We start from the raw sequence: 11936 nt of genomic DNA on the forward strand, positions 1-11936 counted from the left end.
GGAAGGGGGGGAAAGATTTAATAGGAACCTGAGGGGCAACTTTTTTACATGAAGGGTGTTAGGTATATGGAACGAGCAGCTGGAAGAGTTGCCGCAGGTACTATCACAACATTTAAGGAACATTTAGACAGGTCCAATGATAGGACAGGTTTAGAGGAATATGGGCCAAATGCAGGCAGGTGGGACTAGTATAAATAGGATATGTTGGCCAGTGTTGACAAGTTGGGTCCAAGAGTCTGTTCCCATGCTGTAAGACTCAATGACTCTATCAGGCAGTATCTCTGGCGAACATGGACGGGTGATGTTTTGGGTCAAGACCCTTTGTCACATTTGAATTAGTGGTTAGACTCTACTTTGTTGGAGTGGGAATTTTCTGAAATTTCTGTGACACTTGCCACTTGCCAACCCATTGTCTCGGTCTTGCTAAATGCAGGCATAAACTTCAATTGCTGAGGAATTTTGAGTGGAATTGAGCATCATGCAGTCGTCAGCAAACTATTTCTAGACTTTTACTGAAATAAAGATCATTGATGAGTCAGCTGAAGAAAGCTGGGGATGATCCAGGGACACGTCTGCAGTGATGTCCTGGAACAGGAATGATTCATCTGCAAACCGTGTCCTATGTATGAGATATGACTCCAACAGTGGAGTGTGCTGAGAATGAACTAGAGTAAATTAATCCCTTGTGTTGGTTTGCTCACTAACAGCTTCACACTTAGCATGGTCGTTGTATCCTTCGAGAGTTGGCCAGTAGTGGCCACCTGGCCTCCCTTGGTGATGTTCTCCAGAGCACAATCTGTGCCCTCACTACTTTCAGTTCCTCTAATCGTTGTGTACAATTGAGCAGCACTAATTTCACGGCTGAATTAGGGCAGCACAGTCTTTTAAAGAGGATATTCTCTTGCGCATCTTTAACTTGATGGGATGAAATTTCATGAATCTGGAGTCAATGTAGAGGAGGGTAACTCCCTCTCAACTGTACAGCAAAGTGCCATTCTGACTGGTCGGTTTGTACCAGGCACGTGCCATGAGTAATTACTCAGGGTAGGCAGTCAGTCGGCTTTTAAAAAAAAATCTTAAACAGCGCACGTGCAGATTGTTCTCCTCTCTGTAAAAATTAAAAATTAAAATAAAGAAAGTAACAATTCAATTTGCCCAAGGCTTCCAAATCTCCTTCATTCTGAATTACTGAATGAGTGGGGATGGAGGGTAACGGCAGGTGGATAGATGGTGGGAAAAACAGGAGCACACCGGGCCAAGTTGAATCAGTTGTGATCTTATTGAATAACTAATGACTGAATGTATGAATGAATGAATAAGTTTATACTAATATTAATTCAAGGGACCAATTGGGGGGAGAGCTCCTTTCACAGCGTGTGGAGAGTCAGACCAGGGGTAAAGTTGCGGGGAGGGCAAGAGCATTGAGAAGGAGGGGGTCGGGGATCATGCCAGTAACCCGCTCACTCACCGCTGCCGTGGTGCTCTGGGCGGGGAGGGAAGCAGCTCGGGTCGCTGCGAGCGGCTGCCGGGATTGGACAGCAGAACTGGCCATCACTTTAGCGCCTTCTGCCTGCCCACTTGCCTCTGGCAGTGCTCTCCGTCTGAACATCTCTCACCTGCCGCTCGCCGGCTTCGCTCATGTCAGCCGCTTCCTGCAAATCCTTAAATTCCCACAGCCGAGTAACCTCAATTGGTCCCTTGATCGCGCTGTCGGAATTTAAGGATTTGCGGGAAGCGGTTGACATGAGTGAGGCCGGCGAGCGGCAGAAGAGAGGGAGAGCACTGCCAGAGGTGAGTGCGGGGCGGCAGATGGGGCTGTCTGGTCCCGGCAGCCACTCGCAGCCACCTGAGCTACTTCTCCCCCCCCGTCCACAATGCAGTGGCTTCACGCCTGGAGCGTCGCAAGTGGGTTACTGGCATGATCCCCGATCCCCACCTTCTCAACACTCCTGCCCTCCCTGCAACTTTACCCTGGGCCACTCCCTACAGGCTGTGACAGGAACTCTTCCCCCCCCCCACCCTGGGAAATACAGTATTTAAAAACATATAGCACCAAGAAATGTACTTACCACATTATCGGTACATGAACTCCATTCTTCTCTGTTTCCTAAGATACTCTTCAGATAATGACAATCCATGTTTGAAAAACCCACCAAGGAACTTGCGCTGCGCATGCGCAGTACTGAAAACGCAGAATTTCAGCTGCCTTCAGCTCTCCCTGTCATTGACGGCTTGAAGCTGCGTCATCGGCACTTCCGCGTGTTGCAAGTACTGCGGATGAAAGGCACGGAAAATTATAAGTGTAAGTGTAAGTGTGTGTGTGTGTGTGTTATATGTGTGTATGTATATCTATATAATAAATGTCTGATCTTGACCACTTCCTGTTCTGTATATTGATTTTAGAAAAAACGCTGCCACTTACGGCTGTGATTTTTGGCCATCTTACTCAGAGTACTCTCCGCTGCGCAGGACAAGAGGATTTTTCCCATCGATTAAAAATAAAAGAGTTATTAGTGTTTAAAAAATTTTGAGATTCTCTCTCCTGAAGGCCATGCCCCTTCTGGAGGGACTATAAAACATGGAAGTGTGGAGGTGCCTCAGTTCTCTGCAAGATAGGGGAGCACGAGGTCGCAATTCTCAGTCTGAGCTGTGAATAACACTAAACTGTGAGTGGTTTTATTGATCTGTCAGTGCCCTTAATGTGGTTTGAAAATGTAGTTTGAAAATGCAAAATAGTGTTTTTGGTTGAAAGTGCTAAAGCTCTGTTGCCTTTGGTTTTGAAAGTGCTGAAGCAAGCTGCCTTGCCTAATTAGAGCTGCCTTGCCTAATTAGAGCTGCCTTCTATATATTGATTTTTACAAGGCTAAATATGGGTGACCACAGATTTCCTGTGCCGAGGATTTTTGCACCTACCCAGGTCGTATAAAGCCGCAGCCTGGCGCAGTCCCACTCGCTGCGCCGGCCTTGCCCGAGCGATGGTTGCGAGAGGGAAGGGGAGAGGGGGGGGCAGAGAGGGAGGGACCCAGAGCGAGGGGACACAGAGGGAGAGGGCACCCCCTACCCAGGTTCTAGAGCCGCTCAGCCCCACCTTCCCACCCTTCGGGCCCCCCTTCTGACCCCCCTCTCCCCCCCCCCCTTCTGCCCCCCTTCCCACCCTTCCCCCCCCCCCCCTTCCCCCCCCCCCCCCCCCCCCCCCTTACCCCCCCTTAACCCCCCCCCCCCCCCCCCCCATCCACTGTTTCCACAAAGTGGAATTGCTCACATAGAGAGTGCAGCACTGCTGCTGATAGTGCTGTCAATATGGGAGCAGTAAGATGTAGTCTGCTCCCATCTGGCAGAAGTTACAGAAGCTTGAGGTTCTCAATCTCCTCCCAATACTGCATCTCATCATTAATTGATATCTGGCCCACACTGGTGGTGTCGTCTGCGATATGATCGCGGATATGATCTTCAATATGATTATGTTAATCTTGCCCTCAGTCCTCAATTCTTAAATCTTTCAAAAAATTATCTCCTTCCTCTTTAAATGTGCCAAAGGATTTAGTCTCTATAACTCTATGGAAGAGAATTGTGGGGTTTCACCCACTCCATGAGAACTTCTTGCCAATGTCAGTTTTACATATCTCCTCTTAACCTTGTAACTGTGCCCTTTTGATCAATATCCTCCGACTAGTGGAAACATCTCACCACCTACCTTGTCATACCTCCTAATAATTTATGCTTTAAAATGATCACCTCAGCCTTCTGAACGCTAAGCAACATGGATCTAATTTCTTTAGATGGTCATGATAGTGTGATCATAGATATAGAACAGGGCTACGATGTGCTGAACTTGATGGCAATATAAATTAATCTCATCTGCCTGCATATGACAGATTTGCCGACACAAGGGGGATGTTGGTGTCAAGTGTAATTGTGTGTCATACTGCTGACTGAGTAATACAGGTGATTTGCCTCATAATAATACAGGAGTCTGTATTTAAAATGTAAATGTGATGGAAAGGTATGGGTGCCCTGGTTCAGCAGCTAGTAAATTGCTCTGCCAAGGACAAGGTCATGACAGTCCACCTGAGAAACCAAAGCTTTCTACACAGCTCCTCACATATAACCAAGAAAGTGTAGAAGTTGGGAAGTCATGTTGCATTTGTATACAGTAAGATGTTGGTGAGACCCCATTTAGAGTATTGAGTTCAGTTCTGGGCATCATGTTATAGGAAAGATGTTATCAAGCTGGAAAGGGTACAGAGAAGATTTACGAGGATGTTGCAAGGATTGCAGGGTCTGAGCTATAGGGAGAGGTTGATTAGGCTAGGACTTTATTCATTGATGCGCAGGAGTATGAGGGGTGATCTTATAGAGGTGTATAAAATCATGAGAGTAATAGATCGGGTAGATGCAGAGTCTCTTGTCCGGGGTAGGGGAACCTAGGACAAGAGGACATAGGTTTAAGGTGAACAGGAAAATAATCTGGGGGGTACCTTTTTCACTAAGTGTGGTGGGTGTATGGAACAAGCTGCCAGAGGAGATAGTTGAGGCAGGGATTATCGCAACATTTAAGAAACTGTTAGACAGGTATATGGATAGGACAGGTTTGGAGGAATATGGGTCAAACGCAGGTAGGTGGGACTTGTGTGGGTGGGACATGTTGGTCAGTGTGGGCAAGTTGGGCTGAATGGCCTGTTTCCACCCTGTATTTCTCTAAAGCAAATGGTCTTTAGATTATATGAGATGTACAAGATCTCCTGCAATACTGGGTTGTAGTGATGCTGTGCCAAAATAATTGCTGACTAGACAGAGATATAATTGCTACAAAACCAAAAGGTAACTCTAAGTTTATAACCATGCCTGCTCATGACTGCAAACTGATTTGACTGTGTTTTTGCTTTCAACCAAGTCTACTTGGCTTAAATTTCAGTCCTGGGTCAAAGTGCACTCCTATATTACCTCGGGTCTTGTAATGACATTCAACCTTCACTATTGCTTGCTTTTATTTCTCCTTGCATTACCTTTGTAAATAACTACGCCCTCTGAATATGGTGCTCTATTTACCAATGTGCTTCAGGACTTCATACAAGCCCATGTCAAACTCCAAACTTGGATGATTTTATTCTGCAATTGAACCTATGATTTAATTTTGGACCCTCCTATTATCTTCTCTCAATTTCCGGCTCATCTCCAGCTTGTGTGTGTTCTAATAACTTCCATATCACCAGGCAACAGTCACTTGAGTTTTGGTTTATGGCCGCATGTGTTTGTAATTTGCCTGTTGCTCCAAACACCAATCTGCATCCCCATCACTAATACGCTCATTTGACTGGTTGAACTAGTCCTCATTTTGAACAACTTATTCAACTCCACTCATGATTCTATTAACTCAATTCATTTATTTAGTTACCCTTCACTCAATTCTGTTAGTTCAAGAGAGTTAAGGAAAAAGATAAGAGAGGTCCATAAGAGTGTCCTAAATTGGGGCAAGACTAACGTTGAAGGCATCAGGCAAAAACTTGCAAAGGTCGATTGGGAGAGACTGTTGTGGGTAAAGGGATGTCTGTTTAAACTTATTTGTGGGTGATGGATAAGAGAGCAGCCTGTGGTGACATTTCACTTTCATTCCTTCCCTGTGGGTTGGCAATTGACCTCCTCCTACAACTTGGTTGTTATGGTGTAATTAAAGCAGTGAAGAACATGTGAATTTATACCATACTCCTTCCTCTATGGTGCAACCGCTGTGCCATTGTGAATACCAGCGTGAATGTATCCTCGTTAACAAGTTTGAATGGTTCTAAAACAATAAAGATCCCACTTTTTAATTTTGCCAGAGGTTTTCATCCATTACCTTTTCCACTGATTTCTGCACATCAGCTATAGCTGAAAAATCTGGTACAGACAGCACGAAGTGGCTTTGCAATGGCCTTGTGTTACATACTAATAGTTCCCTATTCATTCTAAGTCTTTCCTGCAAAATAAAATAGTTAATGGTGAATTTGAGACATGAGACCAAAAATGTATGATCCCCAAACAAAACAAAAATCAGGTGGAAATTCTTTGTACAGACTGGTGGGAACAAGGCTACCACACGAAATGACTGAATCAGATAGCTTTGCTGTATGAAAAGAAAGGCTTTCTCAATGAAACAATCTACTTGCCTTCTGGGCCTGACTTGCAGCTCTCGATATGTTATGTGGGTGACACCCACACTCTGTATGGTGCAATATACAAAATGGCTTTCTATTTCTTTCAACGTATTATTCCTGTGATCTTGCACTTCTCTGTTGCTTTTTTATAAAACTGCAATATTCATTTTAATTGGATTAGGAATCCATGTGAGACATTTTTTTCTCCTCAAACAACTATTGGGGGAAATGAAATGCAACATTTTATATTGATCCCTGCTTCAGAACTGATGCAGGGCTCCAGCCCAACACGTCGACAACTCATTTACCCCCATAAATGCTGCTTGACCCACTGAGTTCCTGCAGCTGTTTTTGTTCCAGTTCTAACATTTGTGGTGTCTTATGTCTACAAATAGTAGCTTTCTATAATTTGGAGTATTTCCTTAAAGATGGTTGAAGAAGATAACACGTTCAGAAGGAAAATGAATATATACGTATCTCCCCCGCCCCCCAGCGATGTTGAGCATCTACCACTCTCAACAATCAACGAATGTCGTGAAATGCTCCCCACCTATTGGCACAAGGGACTTCTTAACATCTTGTCCTGTGTATTTGATTCTTTCTAGAAAAGGAGACATCTGCGCAGTTATGGGAAACGACAGGAGGTTTGGGACTAATCAGATTCAGATTCAGATTCAATTTAATTGTCATTGTCAGTGTACAGTACAGAGACAACGAAATGCATTTAGCATCTCCCTTGAAGAGCGACATAGCAAACGATTTGAATAAATAATAATAAGTGTCCGCGGGGGGGGGGGGGGTGGTGATTGGCAGTCACCGAGGTACGTTGTTGAGTAGAGTGACAGCCGCCGGAAAGAAGCTGTTCCTCGACCTGCTGGTTCGGCAACGGAGAGACCTGTAGCGCCTCCCGGATGGTAGGAGGGTAAACAGTCCATGGTTGGGGTGAGAGCAGTCCTTGGCGATGCTGAGCGCCCTCCGCAGACAGCGCTTGCTTTGGACAGACTCAATGGAGGGGAGCGAGGAACCGGTGATGCGTTAGGCAATTTTCACCACCCTCTGCAATGCCTTCCGGTCGGAGACAGAGCAGTTGCCATACCATACTGTGATGCAGTTGGTAAGGATGCTCTCGATGGTGCAGCGGTAGAAGTTCACCAGGGTCTGAGGAGACAGATGGACCTTCTTCAGTCTCCTCAGGAAGAAGAGACGCTGATGAGCCTTCTTGATCAGAGTAGATAAGTAATCAGCTGCCTCTTTAAAGACTGACAGCTTCCTTCAGTGCAATTTGTTTCAAGGAGAGGTGAAAGCACCAAGAATATCATATTAAAAATAAATGTATCAACAAAAATTATCACCATGGAGTAAATGGTTAAATAAGTAACTGCTTACAAATATCTTTTCATCTTTGTTCCAAATAAATGACCTATAATTAAAATTTACGGGTCCACCACCACTTTTCCAGCATCTGGTGGTCTGGCGCCTCCATTAATCCGGATAAAATTCCGAGAGCGCACTTGAAATCTCCCCCAGCTGGGAGTCCCACCAAAATTGTGGTGCCTCGATTTGGTGAGGGTGCCAATCTCTCCCTCATCAAGGCATTGACAGGTTGAATTTGCTGCCTGCGGCCGGGACTCTGGAACTCCGGAAGATCCATTCCCACAGTCGATTTCCGAGGCTGACTTTGCAGGCCGGTTTCTCGCCCCCCCCATTGATCCCCCCCCCCCCCGAAGCAGTGATCCATGCGGATCATAAAACGGATAATACGGCAAAGTCCTGAAACAAAGCATGATGGAAAATCAGTGGTGGACCTATATAACCACAGAAAACCTTCTACCGTGTTTTCAACCATCACCGGTTGCATATAATGGGTCCTATCAGATTCTGATTAATTTAATGTCATATACCCTAGGGTGTGTTGAAATTTGTCTACATGACATCACCGCTGGGAAGGTGGTGTGAAAGAGGTGATTGGTTGAGGAGTCTGATAACAGTGGGCAGAAGCTATTCTTAAATTTGGAATTTGCAATAAATTTCAATTCACTTTTATGAAGAAACTCTTGGCTTTTGGGTAATCCTCGACAGCAACTATTTAAACAGCAGTGACGTTGAATTTATTTTTGCTAATTCCATCATCGTTGCCCTGTGAAACCAAAAACTAAATAAGATAAATACTCAATAGCTCTGACAACATTGATGGAAAGAGAAACTGTGTTACTGCTTTGGGTTCAGCTCTAATTATTTAGTAAATTACCTGAAATCCCTCTCCTTTCATGTTTCTTAAATAAAGGAATTACAGTATATTTGGATCAATGACTCACCACCGCACGGAAAAGTTTGAATGTTTTTGCTTCAATGTATCTGGAATAAATTATTTAGTTCAAGCAAAGTAAAACATCCCAGAGGTTCACAAATGTAAGTTCTTTAAAGTAAACCTGTTGGCCCAGAAGTGAGTTACTGTGTCCAAGATGGTGGTCTCTGGGGAAAGCTTTAGTTGGGCAATGAATGAGAATACTGTTCACTTCACTTGTTCTCAATAACACCCGCCTCTCCCTTTTTTTAATGCAGAGCTGGGTGGAACTTCATGACATCACCATGGGAATTTGCGGCTTCATAAAGGAACTAGTAATTCCTAAGCTTTTGCTGACGAATAGCTTTAAGAAACAAATACTGTGATTTAAGTCACTGAAATGAGTACACTTGTAATACAGGTACTGCATTTAAAGCTTGAAAGCATGTATCACCACTCAGGACAACTTTCTTCCCCTCTGTTATCAGAGAGCTATGGTCAAGAGTGTTTTATTATGATATGTCCAAAAGCAGAGCAATGAAATTCTTACTTGCAGCAGCACAACAGAACATAAAACCCATAAAAAGCAACAAAAATAAGTTAACTGTATATGTATATTATATATGCGTGTGTGTGTGTGTATATATATATGTGTGTGTGTATATATATATATATATATGTGTGTGCATGTGTATATATGTGTGCACTTGTATATGTGTGTATATAAATGTGTGTGTGTCTTTGTGTATATATTATATGTTTGTGTGTAAAATATTTATATACACACACACAGACACAAATTATAATAGCAAAGTCAAATATAAATGCTCCCAAGTCTATAGAGTTCAGAGCCTATTTGAACATTGTAGTGTTTTTTTTCGCCTGATGGTGACAGGAAAGTTCCAATCTTCCAACCTCCCTTCATTGCGGATGCTCGATTATTTTCTCTGTAAATATAAAACGACAATGCTGCAAAACTATTCTGCACTCTTGTATTTTTCTCTTTACCAATGGAAATTCGAGAAACAAATATGCTGGGAGATTGCAAGATTATTATAGACAATGGGCAATAGGTGTAGGAGTAGGCTCTTTGGGCCAGCACCGCCATTCAATGTGATCATAGCTGATGATCCCCAATCAGTACTCCGTTCCTGCCTTCTCCCCTTATCCCCTGACTCCGCTATCTTTAAGAGCCCTATCTAGCTCTCTCTTGAAAGTATCCAGAGAACCGGCCTTCATTACCCTCTGAGGCAGAGAATTCCACAGACTTACAACTCTCTGTAAGAAAAAGTGTTTCCTTGTCTCCGTTCTAAATGGCTTGCCCCTTATTCTTAAACTGTGGCCCCTGGTTCTGGACTCCCCCAAAATCGGGGACATGTTTCCTGCCTCTAGCGTGTCCAAACCATCAACAATCTTATATGTTTCAATAAGATCCCCTCTCATCCTTCTAAACTCCAGACTGTACAAGCCCAGCTGCTCCATTCTCTCAGCATATGACAGTCCCGCCATACCGGGAATTAACCTTGTAAACCTACGCTGCACTCCCTCAATAGCAATAATATCCTTCCTCAAATTAGGGGACCAAAACTGCACACAATACTCCAGGTGTGGTCTCACTAGGGCTCTGTACAACTGCAGAAGGACCTCTTTGCTCCTATACTCGATTCCTCTTGTTATAAAGGCTAACATGCCATTCGCTTTCTTCACTGCCTGCTGTACCTGCATGCTTGCTTTCATAGACTGATGAACAAGGACCCCCAGATCCCGTTGTACTTCCCCTTTTCCCAACAACATCATTTATATAGTAATCTGCCTTCCTGTTTTTGTTACCAAAGTGGATAACCTCACATTTATCCACATTAAACCTTCATCTGCCATGCACCTGCCCACTGCCCCAACCTGTCCAAGTCACCCTGCATTCTCAAAGCATCCTCCTCACAGTTCACACTGCCACCCAGCTTTGTGTAATCTGCAAATTTGCTAATGTTACTTTGAATCCCTTCATCCAAATCATTGATGTATATTGTAAATAGCTGCGGTCCCAGCACCGAGCCTTGCGGTACCCCAGTAGTCACTGCCTGCCATTCTGAAAGGGACCCGTTAATCCCTACTCTTTGTTTCCTGTCTGCCAACCACTTCTCTATCCATGTCAGCACTCCACCCCCAATACCATGTGCCCTCATTTGGCCCACTAATCTCCTATGTGGGACCTTATCAAATGCTTTCTGAAAGTCCAGGTACACTACATCCACTGACTCTGCCTTGTCCATTTTCCTAGTTACATCCTCAAAAAAATTCCAGAAGATTAGTCGAGCATGATTTCTCTTCATAAATCCATGCTGACTTGGACCGATCCTGTTACTGCCATCCAAATGTGTGGCTATTTCATCTTTTATAATTGACTCCAGCATTTTCCCAACCACCGATGTCAGGCTAACTGGTCCATAATTCCCTGTTTTCTCTCTCCCGCCTTTGTTAAAAAGTGGGAAAACATTAGCTACCCTCCAATCCACAGGAACTGATCCTGAGTCGTTAGAACATTGGAAAATTATCACAAATGCATCCACGATTTCTAGAACCACTTCCTTAAGTACCCTGGGTTGTCAAATTAGAAGAATTCACATTTCACTGCTTCTCTTTCCTTATCTGACACCCTTTTGGTGACTATTCACCGCTGGCCTATAGCCTTTGTCACCATCTCCACCCATCTGCCAATTGACTCACACCCCCCTCGTTGTCTTTATCCATCAATCATTTGCCGGCTTTGTCCTACCCCTATCTCTCTTTTCTAGATTTTTTTCTCCCTGCTCCATCAGGCTGAAGAACTATATACTGCTCATTAGTATTTTTATCTTTGCCCTACCTGTTATACTTGTGCATGGTGTAATTGTACTCGTGAATAGCATGATCTGACTTAATTGGATAGCATACCAACAAAAGCTTTTCACTGTATCTTGGTAGATGTGACAATAATAAATCATTATCAATACAAATTGGGTAATTAATTATTGTATTTGTCTCCCTTACTTTTGGAATGTTTAAAAAATATACATTGTTTAACTTAGCTTTGCTTAACTTTTGTTTGCTTCTCATTGGGATCTCTTCTGGGTCAGAGGCGACCTGTATAAGAGGTTACACCTGAACTGGAGTGGGACCAATATCTTGGCAGGCAAGTGTGCAAGTGCAACTAGGAAGATTTTAAACTAGATTGGCAGGGAGACAGGATCCAACGCTGTTGTGAGGCAGGTGGGAGGCTGGATGCCAATACAGAAGTCAATGGCAGCAAGTTCAATAGACAGCGCAGGCAGGATCATCGCAGGAAGCAAGGAAAGATCTTTGGTTTAAATTGCATTTATTTCAATGCAGAAGGCCAGACTGGTAAGGTGGATGAACGGGGCATGGATGTTGGGATAACGGGGCATGGATATATAACATCCCTGTGACAGGGATGTTATATATGGAAATCTGGTCTATAGGCAAGGTAGACAGGGGTAAAAGAGAAGGGGAAAGTTGCTTTA

The sequence above is a fragment of the Leucoraja erinacea genome, chromosome 9, assembly GCF_028641065.1.
Source record: "Leucoraja erinacea ecotype New England chromosome 9, Leri_hhj_1, whole genome shotgun sequence".
Classification (NCBI taxonomy): domain Eukaryota; kingdom Metazoa; phylum Chordata; class Chondrichthyes; order Rajiformes; family Rajidae; genus Leucoraja; species Leucoraja erinaceus.